The sequence below is a fragment of the Lissotriton helveticus genome, chromosome 5_1 (assembly GCF_964261635.1).
Source record: "Lissotriton helveticus chromosome 5_1, aLisHel1.1, whole genome shotgun sequence".
Classification (NCBI taxonomy): Eukaryota; Metazoa; Chordata; class Amphibia; order Caudata; family Salamandridae; genus Lissotriton; species Lissotriton helveticus.
This window is the reverse complement of record NC_136065.1, coordinates 1,903,893,675-1,903,909,417: the sequence shown is the minus strand read 5'-3', so window position 1 is coordinate 1,903,909,417 and position 15,743 is coordinate 1,903,893,675. Positions and strand designations below refer to the sequence as shown.

Below are 15,743 nucleotides of genomic sequence, written 5' to 3'. Positions count from 1 at the left end.
ACTTCGGTGCTGGAGCTGCTCAGGGTCGGGGCTTCTCGGACCCCAAAGCACTCACCAGGAAATTACTCGGCGGGCTTGCTGGAAAGAAGTCGTGCAGTCTTGAAGATGGCCGGTCCCTCGAGGTCTCGTCACACCCACGAATCTCAGCGTGACTGATGATGCAGGTAGAGGTCAGAGGTGCCAGGGAAGCCGGTTCTCGTCGAGCTGGGCAGTCTTGATCCGGAGGAGAGACTTGCAGCAGACCGCAGTGTTCTTAAGATGGTGCCTGCGGATGCAGGGTGACTACTCCTTAGTCACAAGGGAGAAATCTTAGGAAGAAGTCTTGAGTTCCTTTCGTGGAAAGTAGTTTCAGGATTCAAAGATGATCTGATTTGGAAGGGGGCCAGTTCCTACCTTTATCCTGTAAAAAGGGGCTGGCACGCGACTAAGTCCTGCCCCAGGGGTGGGACTAGGAGGGGGTGGTTACACCCACTTCCTTGGCGGGCTTTTCCCCAGCACAGGGTCTGGAGTGACCCTGGAACTGGTTCCAGCCAGCCTATGCACAGTGAGCACCGGGGTGCCACGTGCAGTCACCTTCCTCTAAAGCCCTGCCTACCTACAATACACAAAACCCTGTCTGGGACGGTGCTGGCACCGCCCCTGGCAGGAAACCCTTTGTCCTTATCTCCTGTTCTGGGAGGACTCCCAGCAGCAGGAGGGCAGACTTGTGTCTCGGTGGCAGCATCCATTTTGTGGAGCTGAGGCTCTGTTTGACTTTAACCGGGGTTAGGGGTTACATACATGTCGTGTCCCTCTAGAAGGGTGGAATGCTAACCCCGTCGCCAGAATTGGCGAGGGGTTAGTATTCCAATTCGTATGACACCTTACTCGACATGTTTTGATAAAGCGATACCAGAGTTGGCATATAACCGCGAGGATTATAATGCACTTAAGAGTATATGGTATGCGATATCATGGAAACGGCTAAGGGATGGATCCCGAAAGCCGCAGACAGGCTCAGCTCATGCCAGAGCACCATCTCACACGATTCCAAGCACTCTGCCTTCAGGATTGTTAAGGCCTGCCATAGGAGTGACTGATAGGAGATCTGTGTGTCCATTTTAGGGTTAGATATAGGTATACTATATCTAAAGCAAAGGGTGAGTACACCACCTTGCCCCAGCTGTCGTGCAGCCAGTTGTGTCAGTTTAGTTAGTCAGCCCAGGGGTGGCATAATACATGCTTCAGCCCCTGGGAGACTTCTGGGTACACCTCAGCCCTGGGTACAGGGACTTGGAGAGGGCCCAGTGCCAATTCAGTACCTGAGTACAATTTGGATAGAGAGAACAGCTAGGCTGTGGGTCTGATTAGCAGGCCCACAGCCAGGGAAAGTCGTAAACCAGTGCAGCAAAAAGCAAAAAATCTGGGTGATCATAGGATTGCAGACCCTACTCTCCTACATGACCCCCCCCCAAACTTTGGGACAATAAACTAACCTTGACCAGGTGAGTCTTCTTGCTCTAAGTGGAAATACCTGGAGAGCCCATCAGCATTGCTGTGATCAGTACCAGGTCTATGCTCCACTGTAAAATCCATCCCCTGTAGGGAAATGGACCACCTAAGCAGTTTGGGGTTTTCACCCTTCATCTGATTTAGCCACAAGAGGGGCTTATGGTCTGTCTGAATGGTGAAGTGAGTGCCAAACAAGTAGGCCCTCAGCTTCTTCAGGGCCCAGACCACAGCAAAGGCCTCCCTCTCAATAGCTGACCAATTTTTCTCTCTGGGTGTCAACCTCCTACTAATGAAAGCAATAGGCTGATCATTACCATCAAAATTCAGTTGAGACAGAACAGCCCCCACACCCAACTCAGAAGCATCTGTTTGGACAATGAATGGCTTGGAGTAATCTGGACTCTTTAGGATAGGTGCTGTGCACATGGCCTGCTTGAGGTCATTGAATGCTTTCTGACAGCTTGCTGTCCACTGAACTTTCTTTGGCATCTTTTTGCTTGTCAGGTCATTAAGAGGGGTCACTATGGACCCATAATTTCTGACAAACTTCCTATAGTACCCAGTCAGGCCCAAGAAAGCTCGAACCTGAGTCTGGGTGATTGGAGGAGTCCAGTCCTTGATGGCCTGTATCTTACTCTCCAGTGGCTGAATCTGGCCTCCACCTACAAGGTGGCCCAGGTATACAACCTGTGTCTGCCCTATCTGGCACTTTGTGGCCTTGATAGTGAGGCCTGCCTTTTGCAGGGCCTCTAACACTTTCCTCAGGTGGACCAGGTGATCCTCCCAGGTGGAGCTAAAGACAGCAATATCGTCTAGATATGCTGCACAGAAGTCATCCAGCCCAGTGAGGACTTGATTCACCAACCTTTGGAAGGTGGCAGGTGCATTTTTCAGTCCAAAGGGCATTACCACAAATTGATAATGCCCTCCAGGGGTAGAAAATGCTGTCTTGGGTTTGGCCTCCTCAGCTAACCTGATTTGCCAATACCCAGCTGTCAAATCAAATGTACTTAAGAAGTTGGCAGAAGCCAATTTATCTATAAGTTCATCTGCTCTTGGTATTGGGTGGGCATCAGTCTTAGTGACTGCATTGAGGCCTCTGTAGTCTACGCAAAACCTCATCTCTCTCTTACCACCCTGGGTGTGAGGCTTTGGCACTAGAACTACTGGGCTAGCCCAAGGGCTATCTGAGGGCTCAATGACTCCCAACTCCAACATTTTCTGCACTTCAGTTTTGATGCAGTCTCTAACATGATCAGGCTGTCTGTAGATTTTACTCTTGACAGGCAGACTGTCTCCAGTGTCAACATCATGGGTACACCAATCAGTTTGGCTGGGTGTCAGAGAGAACATATGTCTGAAGGATTGCAAGACTTGCCTGCAATCCTGTTGCTGATGTTCAGTGAGGCTGCCACAAAAGACAACACCATCAACTGATCCATCATCAGGATTCTGAGTGAGCAGGTCTGGGAGAGGGTCACTCTCTTCCTCCTGTCCCTCATCTGTGGCCATGAGCAAGCTCATGTCCTTCCTGTCAACATATGCCTTGAGCCTGTTAACATGGAGCACTCTGAGAGGGCTCCTGGGAGTTCCAAGGTCCACCAAGTAGGTAACCTCTCCCTTTTGCTCAATGATGGTGTGGGGCCCAGACCATTTGTCTTTCAGAGCTGCTGGGGCCACTGGCTCCAGCACCCACACCTTCTGTCCTGGCTGGTACACAGTCAGAACAGCCTTTTGGTCATGCCAAGCTTTTTGAAGTTCTTGGCTGGCCTCAAGGTTTTTGGATGCCTTCTCCATATACTCAGCCATCCTGGAGCGGAGACCAAGTACATAGTCCACTATGTTGGTTGCAGGCTTTTTGAGAGGTCTCTCCCATCCTTCCTTCACCAAACACAGGGGTCCTCTTACAGGATGCCCATGCAGAAGCTCAAAAGGGCTGTAGCCAACCCCCTTCTGTGGGACCTCTCTGTAAGCAAACAAGAGGCAGGGGATCAGGACATCCCATCTTCTCCTAAGAGTTTCAGGTAGCCCATGAATCATCCCTTTGAGGGTCCTGTTGAATCTCTCAACAAGCCCATTGCATTGTGGGTGGTAGGGTGTGGTGAACTTGTAGTTCACACCACACTCCTTCCACATTGCAGTCAGATATCCTGACATGAAGTTTGTACCTCTGTCAGAAACGACCTCCTTTGGAAAACCCACTCTGGAGAACACTCCAACTAGGGCTCTTGCCACCACAGGAGCTGTGGTGGTCCTCAGGGGAATAGCTTCAGGATACCTGGTGGCATGATCCACTACCACCAGTATAAACTTGTGCCCTGATGCTGTCTGGGGTTCCATTGGACCAACAATGTCAATCCCCACTCTTTCAAAGGGAACCCCCACCACAGGTAGTGGTATGAGGGGGGCCTTTGTTGTGCCACCTGACTTACCACTGGCTTGGCAGGTGACACAGGAGCGACAAAACTTCTTGGTATTCTCATTCATATGGGGCCAGTGAAAGTGTGAGACAAGCCTGTCCCAAGTCTTTGTCTGACCTAAGTGACCTGCAAGGGGAATCTCATGGGCCAAGGTGAGAAGGAAACCTCTCAGAGACAAGGGGATGACCAGCCTCCTGGTTGCACCAGGCTTGGGGTCTCTTGACTCAGAGTACAGGAGTCCATCTTCCCAGTATACCCTGTGGGCACCTGTGGCATTCCCTGCAGCCTCAGCAGCAGCCTGCTGTCTGAGGGGTTCAAGGGAAGGGCAGCTCAACTGTTCCTTCCCCAGGTCTGCTCTGGAGGGTCCCCCTGAGCCCAGAAACTCAACTTGATCAAGTTCAAGCTCTTTAGGCTCAGTTTCCCTCAGCTCTTCCAGATCAGCCTCCTCAGAGACTTGATCCTCAACCTGGGGTAAGGGGGAAGGCAAAGCCTTACCCTTACTGCTCTTCTTCTTGGAGGGTGTCTGGTCCATCATTTCAGGATCCAGCACCTGTTCAGTGGGGCATTTTCTGGCCTGTGACCTAGTCACAGCAAGCACATGTGCTGGCAAGCCTAACATTTCCATGTGAGTCCTCTGCTCCACTTCTGACCATTGTGATGACTCCAAATCATTGCCCAACAAACAATCAACTGGGAGGTCTGAACTGACTACAACTTTCTTTTGTCCCTTCACTCCACCCCAGGAGAAAGCCACAATTGCCACACTATGACTAGTAGTGACATTGCTGGCATTGGTCACCAGGAAATCAGTACCTGGCATGATCTGTCCAGGGTCCACAAAGTTAGGTGTCACCATGGTGACACTGGCACAAGTGTCCCTATAGGCCTGAGCCATTTTGCCATTTATCAAAGGTGTCTGCCTGTATTTGCCCAAAGTATTGGGACTTATTTCAGGGGACATATCCATATCCCCTGTACAGACAAGGACAGCCTGAGTGAGTGTGCCAACTAAGTTGTCAGACCCCTCAGTACCCAAGGTTAACCCAACTAATGCCTTGGGAGGTGCACTACCACTACTGACTGTACTAGGGGGTGCAGTTGCCTTAGGGGCTGTAGTGGCAGGAGTTTGTCCTCCTCTTTTGGTGCACTCACTAAACCAGTGAGATTTACTTTTACAGTACTGGCACCACCTTTTTGACTGGCCTTCTTGAGTCTTCTTCTTCTGGGAAGCCTGACCCCCACCCTCTTTGGTTTGTTGGGGACCTGGTGAAGACTTCTGGTCATTTTGCTCATTCTTAACATTACCCTTCTGGTCTGCTTTCTTCTGACCACCCTGGTTCTGGTTCTGGTTCTGCTTGATCCTTGTCCTGACCCATTTGTCTGCCTTCTTTCCCAATTCTTGGGGAGAGGTCAGATCTGAATCAACAAGGTGCTGGTGCAACAACTGGTTCTGACAATTGTTTAAAATTTGTTCTCTCATCATTAGATTATACAATCCTGTGTAATCTGTAACCTTGCTACCCAGCAACCAGCCCTCCAAAGCCTTAGTGGCACAATCCACAAAGTCAGACCAGTCCTGAGACTGAGTTTTCTGGGTGTCTCTGAACAGCAACCTGTACTGCTCAGTGGTTAAACCAAACCCATCAACCAGTGTATTCTTCAGGACCTGGTAATTGTTAGCATCCTCTACTCTTGTAGTGAGGAGCTTATCTCTACCTTTACCATCAAAGGAGAGCCACAGTATAGCTGCCCACTGACTCTGGGGAATGCACTGCACAGTGCAGGCCCTCTCCAGAGCAGCCATCCATTTCTGGATATCATCCCCTTGCTTAAAGGGGGGCACTATTTTAGTCAGGTGTTTAGTATCTAAACCCTTCTCTCTATCTCTTGGGAGATTGCTGCCACCAGTGGGTGCTAGCCCACTCATCTGCTGCTCTCTAGCAAAGGCAAGCTTCTCTTTGGCCAGGGCAAGTTCTTCCCTTTCAATCCTCAGTTCAGCTTGTCTCATTCTAGCTTCATGCTCTTTTCTCTGAGGGGAAGTAAATCTCCTCTGTGGAGGATTCCTTCTCCCCTGAGAAGAGGCATTAGAGTGCAGAGATCTATTGGAGTCCCTAGAAAGAGATCTATCTCTCCTAACTCCAAGGTTAGGCCCACTTCGGGTTAGTACTGGGGGTCCCCCAGATCCTAGCCCAAGTAAGTCTAAGTTGGTCCTGGTTAGCCTTCTGACTACCTCAAGACCTTTGTCTACCTCATCCCCAGAGAGTTCCTCCTGATCCTCCTCCTCCTCAACTGCAGTAGCAGTGTTGGGGAGGTCTGGATCCCCAGAGGTTCCCTCTAAGGCTGGCATGTTCTCATGTAACTGAGAAAGCTTTCTGGCATCATATGTCTCTAAGAGACCTATCAGAAAGGGAATGGTGGGGTTAGACCCCTGCTTCAGTTTTCTGGAGACACAGATCTGTCTCATCTCCTGGAAACTGAGAGCTGCATATCTTGAAGTGACCTGTGGAGGGTCAACACTGACCAGGGGAGTCTCAGTAGAATCTCCCTGGGTAGACATGCTTTTCTAGTGAGGTGTAAGTGGTGCACTTACCTACACTATATGTTTGCCTACTGATCCCTTGCTAGAGTTGTAGTTTAGGGTGTGCTAGGCCCTAGGAGCTACAACAGCTGGTTCAGTAGAACTCAGAGTATTCTAAGCTAAGTTATATGTACCTTTAGTACTTATGTGATCTTTCACAAGATATTCTTAGGGCATGTGTGGTAAAACAACAGCAAGCTCAAATCCCAACCGCTGCTCACCAATGTGAGAAGTTGGCCTGATGTGCAGTGTTCACTATTCTAGTGATCACTATATATCAGTCCAAACAACCCTTATTGATGATTGGTTGTAAGTCAACCTTATAGACCAGCTATCCTAGTAGCATGGATACGAGCAGTCTAAGGCTAAGACTCTAGAGGGCGTGTTAAGCCAGCTGTTTTACCATCACATTACCCCTTGAACACCCAGTGAAAGGACACCACACAAGTGTTATGAAAATAAACAATGTATTTATTAGAATCACAACAACCCTGTACTCTTTATGAGGACAGGGTGCTAGGCACAGAACAAAACTCTTACGAAAATACTTAAGTTAGCACGTTATACACAAATGCCCGAGGGGCACGAAAAACCATATACTTAAAAAGTGGAATGCGAAATTACTAGCAGGTAAGTACAGTACTAATAGGCTTTGGAATCGCTAGGACTTGACTATAGAATCGTTTGATTACTTCTAGGAGACCTAGGGGACTCGGGTGCAGAGTGTGCACTCTCACGCGGGATGCGGGACAAAGTCTATGGAAGCTAGTAAAGGCAAAGTTAGTGTTCACGGGCGAACCCGACCTGGTAGGAAGAAAACGACAGTGGATCCTGACCCTAGGATAGTGAGGCTATGCTGGGACACCGAAGTGCCGAAGTTACCTAGCCCAGGGGCTGCAGCTGCATAGGTCTGAAAAGACGTCGGGGATCTCGTTGCCGGACCAGGAGCCTGGAAGAAGGAAGTTGCTGGCAGGCGACCAGTGAAGGAAAGTTCGATGGATCCAAGCCTGGATCAAGGAAGAAGAAACCTGAAAGCAGAGGGGACCAAGTTCTTGAATCACTAGCCAGTGATTAAGTGGGCACCAGGATGGCACCGGGCGAAGTCACCTCGACTAGGTGAGTGGGCGACGCTGGCTCTGCAGATCTCACGGACCAGGAGGCGTTGTCGGCGACCAGGATGGAGAGGCGAGCTGTCCCACGATGGATGAAGCTGTCGGCGTCGAAGTTACCCAGGATTGGGCAACAAGCCTTGGCTAATTCAAGCCCACGCGGTGGACTCAAAATGGCGTCTTGAGTGGACCAGGAGGGTCCGGGGGGCTCCTCTTTTGGAAGGGAGCAAGGGCCAGCCTGGAGCAACCAGACCAGCAGCAGAAATGTCGTCGGGCGTCGTTCAGAAGGCCACAAGCCAGCGGGCTAGTAGCCAAACAACGCGGTGAGCAGCAAAAAGCAGAAGGGCCCCACGCAGATCGTGGAGATGCTGGGAGGCTGCACTTCGGTGCTGGAGCTGCTCAGGGTCGGGGCTTCTCGGACCCCAAAGCACTCACCAGGAAATTACTCGGCGGGCTTGCTGGAAAGAAGTCGTGCAGTCTTGAAGATGGCCGGTCCCTCGAGGTCTCGTCACACCCACGAATCTCAGCGTGACTGATGATGCAGGTAGAGGTCAGAGGTGCCAGGGAAGCCGGTTCTCGTCGAGCTGGGCAGTCTTGATCCGGAGGAGAGACTTGCAGCAGACCGCAGTGTTCTTAAGATGGTGCCTGCGGATGCAGGGTGACTACTCCTTAGTCACAAGGGAGAAATCTTAGGAAGAAGTCTTGAGTTCCTTTCGTGGAAAGTAGTTTCAGGATTCAAAGATGATCTGATTTGGAAGGGGGCCAGTTCCTACCTTTATCCTGTAAAAAGGGGCTGGCACGCGACTAAGTCCTGCCCTAGGGGTGGGACTAGGAGGGGGGTGGTTACACCCACTTCCTTGGCGGGCTTTTCCCCAGCACAGGGTCTGGAGTGACCCTGGAACTGGTTCCAGCCAGCCTATGCACAGTGAGCACCGGGGTGCCACGTGCAGTCACCTTCCTCTAAAGCCCTGCCTACCTACAATACACAAAACCCTGTCTGGGACGGTGCTGGCACCGCCCCTGGCAGGAAACCCTTTGTCCTTATCTCCTGTTCTGGGAGGACTCCCAGCAGCAGGAGGGCAGACTTGTGTCTCGGTGGCAGCATCCATTTTGTGGAGCTGAGGCTCTGTTTGACTTTAACCGGGGTTAGGGATTACATACATGTCGTGTCCCTCTAGAAGGGTGGAATGCTAACCCCGTCGCCAGAATTGGCGAGGGGTTAGTATTCCAATTCGTATGACACCTTACTCGACATGTTTTGATAAAGCGATACCAGAGTTGGCATATAACCGCGAGGATTATAATGCACTTAAGAGTATATGGTATGCGATATCATGGAAACGGCTAAGGGATGGATCCCGAAAGCCGCAGACAGGCTCAGCTCATGCCAGAGCACCATCTCACACGATTCCAAGCACTCTGCCTTCAGGATTGTTAAGGCCTGCCATAGGAGTGACTGATAGGAGATCTGTGTGTCCATTTTAGGGTTAGATATAGGTATACTATATCTAAAGCAAAGGGTGAGTACACCACCTTGCCCCAGCTGTCGTGCAGCCAGTTGTGTCAGTTTAGTTAGTCAGCCCAGGGGTGGCATAATACATGCTTCAGCCCCTGGGAGACTTCTGGGTACACCTCAGCCCTGGGTACAGGGACTTGGAGAGGGCCCAGTGCCAATTCAGTACCTGAGTACAATTTGGATAGAGAGAACAGCTAGGCTGTGGGTCTGATTAGCAGGCCCACAGCCAGGGAAAGTCGTAAACCAGTGCAGCAAAAAGCAAAAAATCTGGGTGATCATAGGATTGCAGACCCTACTCTCCTACACCTATTCTCTCGAACACCTCCCCCAAACTGAATAAAATAGATCTCAGCCCATATCCAGGTATGAATGATCAGCAATGAAGTCTGTTCCACACTCCTGTAAGAACCACATCATGCAGTTGTTCATAAATAGGCACTTTTCTGTTAAAATAGAAGGTTTGAAGAAGAATCTCAGCCTTATAAAGGCACAGATTTGGTAAGTATGAAGAGCATGCATGAGCAAGTTATAAATCCCAAGGAGTGATCTGATGGATGTATCTATTAATGCACAATTCTGTCATTTACCCTTAGGCTCCTCTGCAATATACACGTCTTTGTACAGCACCAAGTACACAGCAGAAAAAGTGGAACACCCTCAGGTCCTCACACACATCACCAATGCTTCAGAAATATTTCAGACAATAACATGCATGCTAGCTCTGTAAATAAACAAATCAGAAAAGAATTGCACAATGCATCAGGGTTCCACACGTTTAGCAACTCGCCATACAAATGCTCAATAAACACTTTCTCACTCTGGAAATATCCCTTTTATTGATGCACTTTGCTGAAACATGAATGTCCCTTGCATGGTATACAGGATGGTCCGTGTCCTGAGGCCAACTGTGTGTATATCTGGTATCCTGACTTTTATTTTGGCCACGGTGTCACACTAATCTAGGCATGTGCTCAGAGGCCAAGGCCTCTCCATGATTATGTGAGGTCCTGGACCTATGTTGCGAGAGGGTATGCAGTTCCTTAAGTGAGCGGGGAATGGGGAAGACAGGTCTTTCTTCATGATGCCCTCGCACACCCTGAGAGGTGTCATGCTTCATCATTGGGCTCTGCTCCTCGTCGGGCAGGCGCTGCAATGCCTGACGGGCTCTTTCCCGGAGATCTTTTCGAAGAAGCCGTGGGGTGCATGCGGGTAAGAGGGCATAGGATGTGTGGTGCACGTGAGGTGAAATTTAAAATAAGTCTGGATCAGTCCTATTCATAAACAATTTTGATGGTGTAGGTAGATCCAGCCTAGTTAAAAATGAAGGACGCCCTATGAGGATATAATGTTCCTAACGGGCTGTCACTATGTGTAGGGTCGACATGTTTCGTGCCTAGTTGCTCCTAATGAGTCAAGTGGCACTTCTTCAGGACCTACGTAATGGTGAAGTGCACAACTAATGGTCAGGCTCCTAAGATTAGGGGAGGGCTGACGTGGGGCCCTAGTAGATTTGTACTGGGCTTTTGGAGACCTGTATGGTAAAGAAAACAAAGGTAGGGGGTTGAGAGAGTAAAACAGTGCACAACTCAATGTTACATTTGCGATGGAGTTATGTGCTTAGGGTAGATTGTCTGGGGTTCGTGAGCCCAAGGGTACAATAAAGTGAGGCTATGAAACAAAGTACGTTTGGCAATGACCGTGGTAGGCAGGTTAAGTAGGTTCGATAGCCGTAGAACCGTCTAAAACCATGCGTCGTGAGAGGTGGATTGGCCTGCACTGAGTAGTAGTGTGTTCGGTAGAAAGGTGGGTTCACAGCTACAACATCAAGTATTGCCGTGGTTGACCTGTTACTTGCTGGTTGTGGCAGTGGTGGAGGTGTTACAAGCACTCTCATAGTCATTACGTAATACAGTCACCGGTGCGGGTCGAGTGCCTGATAAGTGGCGGGAGGCAGTTCTCCCGATTGTAGGCATGCAAGCTTGGGGGCCTTGTCAGTGCTTGAGGGGCGGGTTCCTTTAAGCACAATTCCGTTTCCAAGTAGCCCCGCACAGAGGCATTGTGTCACCACTGAGAGTACATGTCACGTCTGCACTTCTGTGTGTGGACTGCCTGGCTATTTGCCGGGCGAATCGGCGTCATGTTTAGTGATAAATGCAGCGGCATGCATTGTGATGTATTCCTATAGGTTCTGTATCGATCCCCCTATTCCTGACCCTATTCTGGTTAACGAGTTAACTAGCAGCCATCCCATGATGCAGAAACCGTTATCTGATTACGCCAGACCACGGCACAGGAGCGCGTTATCTGATTAGGTCATAACGCTTGCCATCTAATTAGGCAAGCAATATTCCTCCAGCCCCTGATAAGGCATACGGAGTTCTCAAAACAAATCAAACCTATGACAACCTGGGAAAAACCCTGCGGCCATTGTTTTGATTTCACCGAGAACTTCAGTAAAAGAATGCGCTAACGACCAGCTCGTATGACATCCTTATTGACGTATCTATGTCCATCCTTACGTCAATCTCGGCACCTTACAGGTATAAATATTACCGATATTGCCTTAAGCAGACACACGCGGTGGTGACGAGATCGGAGCAGCGAGACTTGCCGAAGCGCAGCAGAGAGCGAAGCCCCCGGCGCTGCCCCGCCTTCCTGACGCGCTGAGAACGAGACGCTGCTTTCTCCTGCCGAGAAATCCAGCTCCGGCGCTTCCGAGCAGCCCTCGCAGGCAGCTTGGAATATCGAGACCTCAGACGAGAGATACTATCCCTCAAACATCCTAGACCTCAGGTACGGAACTGAATAACCCCTTGCAGAGAATTCTTGAATCAGTCACTTGGCAAAACAAACTTAACTTAGACTGCTACTTTCTATCCCCGCCCACGTATTAGGCTTAGGTCAGGTACACTGGGGTAGGCGTGGTTAGAAGCACCAGTTGAGTACGATTAGTCAAATGTTTATATGTATGTATCTATTTTATCCATTTTAAACCACCATATGGCTTAGAAACCATATAAATGTTTTTACAGTATTATTTTATACTTCTGCTTTTATTGTATGCACTTTACTTAACCATAAGTATTGCAATAATATCGATTCATTTCTCTTGTACGAGAAAAGAGACTGATCAATAAATAACATCTTTTATTGAACACGCCCGTCTCTTCCTTTTCTCTACAATCTGGTGAAACTAAGAATGCACGTACTGACTGAGTAAAATAAGTTGTCTTTTGTTTTCACACGACTCTAGAGATACACTCTTGATTAGGGGAGAGCAAAGTTGTCATGTTCTATGGTTGTCAGAAACTAAATCCCTTCTTGTCTATCCAGGGAGGTTCAACTCCTCCTTGTCTATTCGAGAAAGTTTCTAGTGAACTCTGAGCTAGCTGGCAAACCCAAAACTTTAAGTCTAATATCGACAGTAGAAGACCTAGTTAACGTCTGGTCTAGGTCTATACTATTGGAGGTATTATTCCAATGCGCAGAGCCTATTGGGATAATAGGAACTACACTACATGGCGCCCAACGTGTTTGGATAGGCGATAAAACTAACGCAAGACTTTAGAGTAACTCAGTCGTGCTTTTTCACTCAGACCCCTTTTTCCCATAATACTCCAAAGACGTCTGGAGTGGGTGAGAGGTAAAATCCGCCAAACCTCGCAGGAGGGAACTCCTAGTGATTGGTTCTTGGTTCAATCAACGTTGAAGGATACACTGTTCCAAAATATTGTGCATCTCATCTTTGTTTCCATAAGAAACCTGATCTGCAAACAAACAGAATAACCATCCTGACAGTAAAATGCCAGACAGTGATGATGAAAGAGAGATAGCTAGAGTAGCAGCTGAAGTAATAACAGCTGATAATACTATGCAAGAAGCAGACCCGGATATAATACTCATCCCGGTCAACATAAGAAGATCTATAACGTTAAAACTTATAGAAAATGGACTGACACCAAGAGGTGGTACAGTCATATTCGTAATTGAGGCACACGAATATCGGCAGACAGAGGTATTCTATTCATGGATAAACTTTCCAGCAGCAAATGCTGTAACAAAGGAGTTCCACTGTTATAAAATAGAGGAACCTCCGGATACCTACACTCCTTTCGAGGAAGTGGAAGTACCACTCAAATTCCAAGAGCATATGCTCTTGTTTAATGGCGCCCTAAAACATAATAATCACATCACCAGGCTCGGTCCACTAGGTAGACCAGGAGCAACGTGGCCGGTCCTAGCCGGATACACACCACATCCAGACATCGAAAGAATGTCTGCAGCAGATGTTTTAGTACAACTAAAACAATTAATTAAAATATATAGACAACTAGTCCAATATGTAATGCGGACTTCAACCATCCAACCTGTAGTTAAAATCCCACAGCTGACCCCTCATCAGGGGAACACAAATAAAATTACACCACAGAACATACAGTCCTGCCTAGGTAAAATACCAGCTAAACGGGAACAAATACCATTCTGGTTAGCACAAAAAATCACCCAAATAGAGGCGGTGTTTCCAGACACCACCCCTGTGGATAAACACAGGATTCTGACTATCTGTCTTCCAATGGGAATCGCACCACACGTGGAGGACTGTGACACTTGGGGTACAGTCTTTGCTTCCATTTACACAAAAACACATGGAGTTCCATCCATGTCAGTAATACCAGATGTGCTAAAACAAATTCAAGACGAATACGGTCCAGAACCCGCTTTAACTCTTGGTATGAAATTACTAAAAGACTTCAAGCAGGTCTCGGCAATATTACTAGCCAACATAAAAGGAGAAGCAGCGAATGTGGCGATCCGCCAGAGGTTAAAAGAGACAGATATAGCAGACCAACCAGCTGAAATTGCCAGAATTATAGAAAAATCCTATGAAGAACTAGGTAGAGATAGTTTGGGTGGAATACCAGTGAAGCCCCAACTAATTGAAAGTCCTGAAAAAATATTTATTAAAAATAATTTAAACAGTCAAAAGAAGAACTGGGATGGAAACAAACAATCCAATCCAAAAGAAAAGAGATTCCAGTCCAGAGGAAGGTCTCCTCGGCGGAGAGAAAGATCTCCGGACCAAGGACCCAAGTCTCCCCAAAGGGAGCCCTCTGTGAAAAAATACAACCTTAGAAATAGGGATAACATAAAGAAACCTGATAGATATCAAGATTTTGATACACGTCCCTCTCAATCTTTTCAGACTTCCTCGCAGAAATCGGAAAGAAGAGGACGATCGGAACCCAGGGAAGGGCACGTCAAGTCCAAAGACAAAGAACCTGCTCATCCAAATAAAAAATTACAGTTTCCAAAAAAGAAGGTAGCCAGTATTAAAGTATTCAACAATGCCGAGAATACTGAGGACACAGCTGAAAAACGGAGAGTGGGCTCAGACAATGCCAGACAGCGCAGCAGAAGTGAGCATAGCACGCAAAGTCCTTATGAATCATCTGGAGACAGTGGACACGAATGAATACATTCAGGTGGAAACTGCAGACACCAGAGTTAGCAAACCTCACAAAATATATGAAATAACTTTACGTATAGAAGGGGATAAGACTAGAAAAATAAGGGGCCTTTTTTGGGATAATCTCTCCAAGGGCTATGACATCCTTCTAGCTGAAAAAGACTGGCCACCAGAGTTCGTCAGGGAGTGCCCACATGGCGAAGAAATAATTATGCCTGCCTTCTCAAATCATATTCCAATTCATAAAAAATATACACTTGCAAGAAAGTGGGCAGTAGCTCAAGCTCCTGCTTTATATAAAAATCATGTAGGATGGGATGAGGAGTCTCCTCCTCACAAAATCCAGTTAAAATCACAACCTACTGCACAAAGGCAGTATCCAATCAAGCAAGAAGCTAAAAAACAGGTAAAAGAAATTCTAGATCAACTAGAATACCAGGGGGTGATTGAAACTTGCACCTCACAAATGAACAACCCTTTGTTTCCTGTCTCCAAACCAGACAATTCATATCGTCTAGTTTTGGATTACAGACACCTTAACTAGTGTTGCAAAACGTTTGCAGTACAAAACTCGCATAGTGCTGCACTAATGAATAACATAGTGCGCAAAAAATATAAAACAACATTAGACATCTCTAATGGATTCTTTTGTCAAAATATAGCACCAGAGAGCAGATACTTATCAGCGTTCTCAATAAATGGCGCTCAAAAAGAATTCTGTCGGTTACCCCAGGGGTACAAGAACAGCCCAGGAGTATTCTCAGCGAGGGTAACAGAGTTACTACAAACATATGATGACGAAGCATTATCTTATGTCGATGACATATACCTAACAGATGATGACTTGGATACTCACTTGAAGAGAGTGAACACCATAATACTTGGGTTCGCAGCAGAGGGTTACAAATTCAACTTTAAAAAATCTAGAATTGCCCATCTAACAGTCCTGTTCTTAGGATATGAATTATCAAGTGAAGGCAAAAGCCTGGCTGACAATTTCCTAGAGAAATGTGCCGTACTCCAAGCACCTAGAACACTAAAAAACCTACAGTCAATTCTAGGCTTCCTAAATTTCGGAAGAACATACATTGCAAATTACGCAGAAAGGGTCAAACCCCTTTATGATCTAATAAAACCAGATTTAAAAAAATCAAATTGGACT

The 15,743-nt window shown here is 47.7% G+C and overlaps 1 protein-coding gene across 1 annotated transcript in view; it reads left to right on the top strand.

Annotated features, from left to right (window-relative positions):
* ODAD4 (outer dynein arm docking complex subunit 4) overlaps positions 1-15,743 on the top strand; it is a 159,196-nt gene that overhangs the window by 18,574 nt on the left and 124,879 nt on the right. The window lies entirely within an intron of this gene.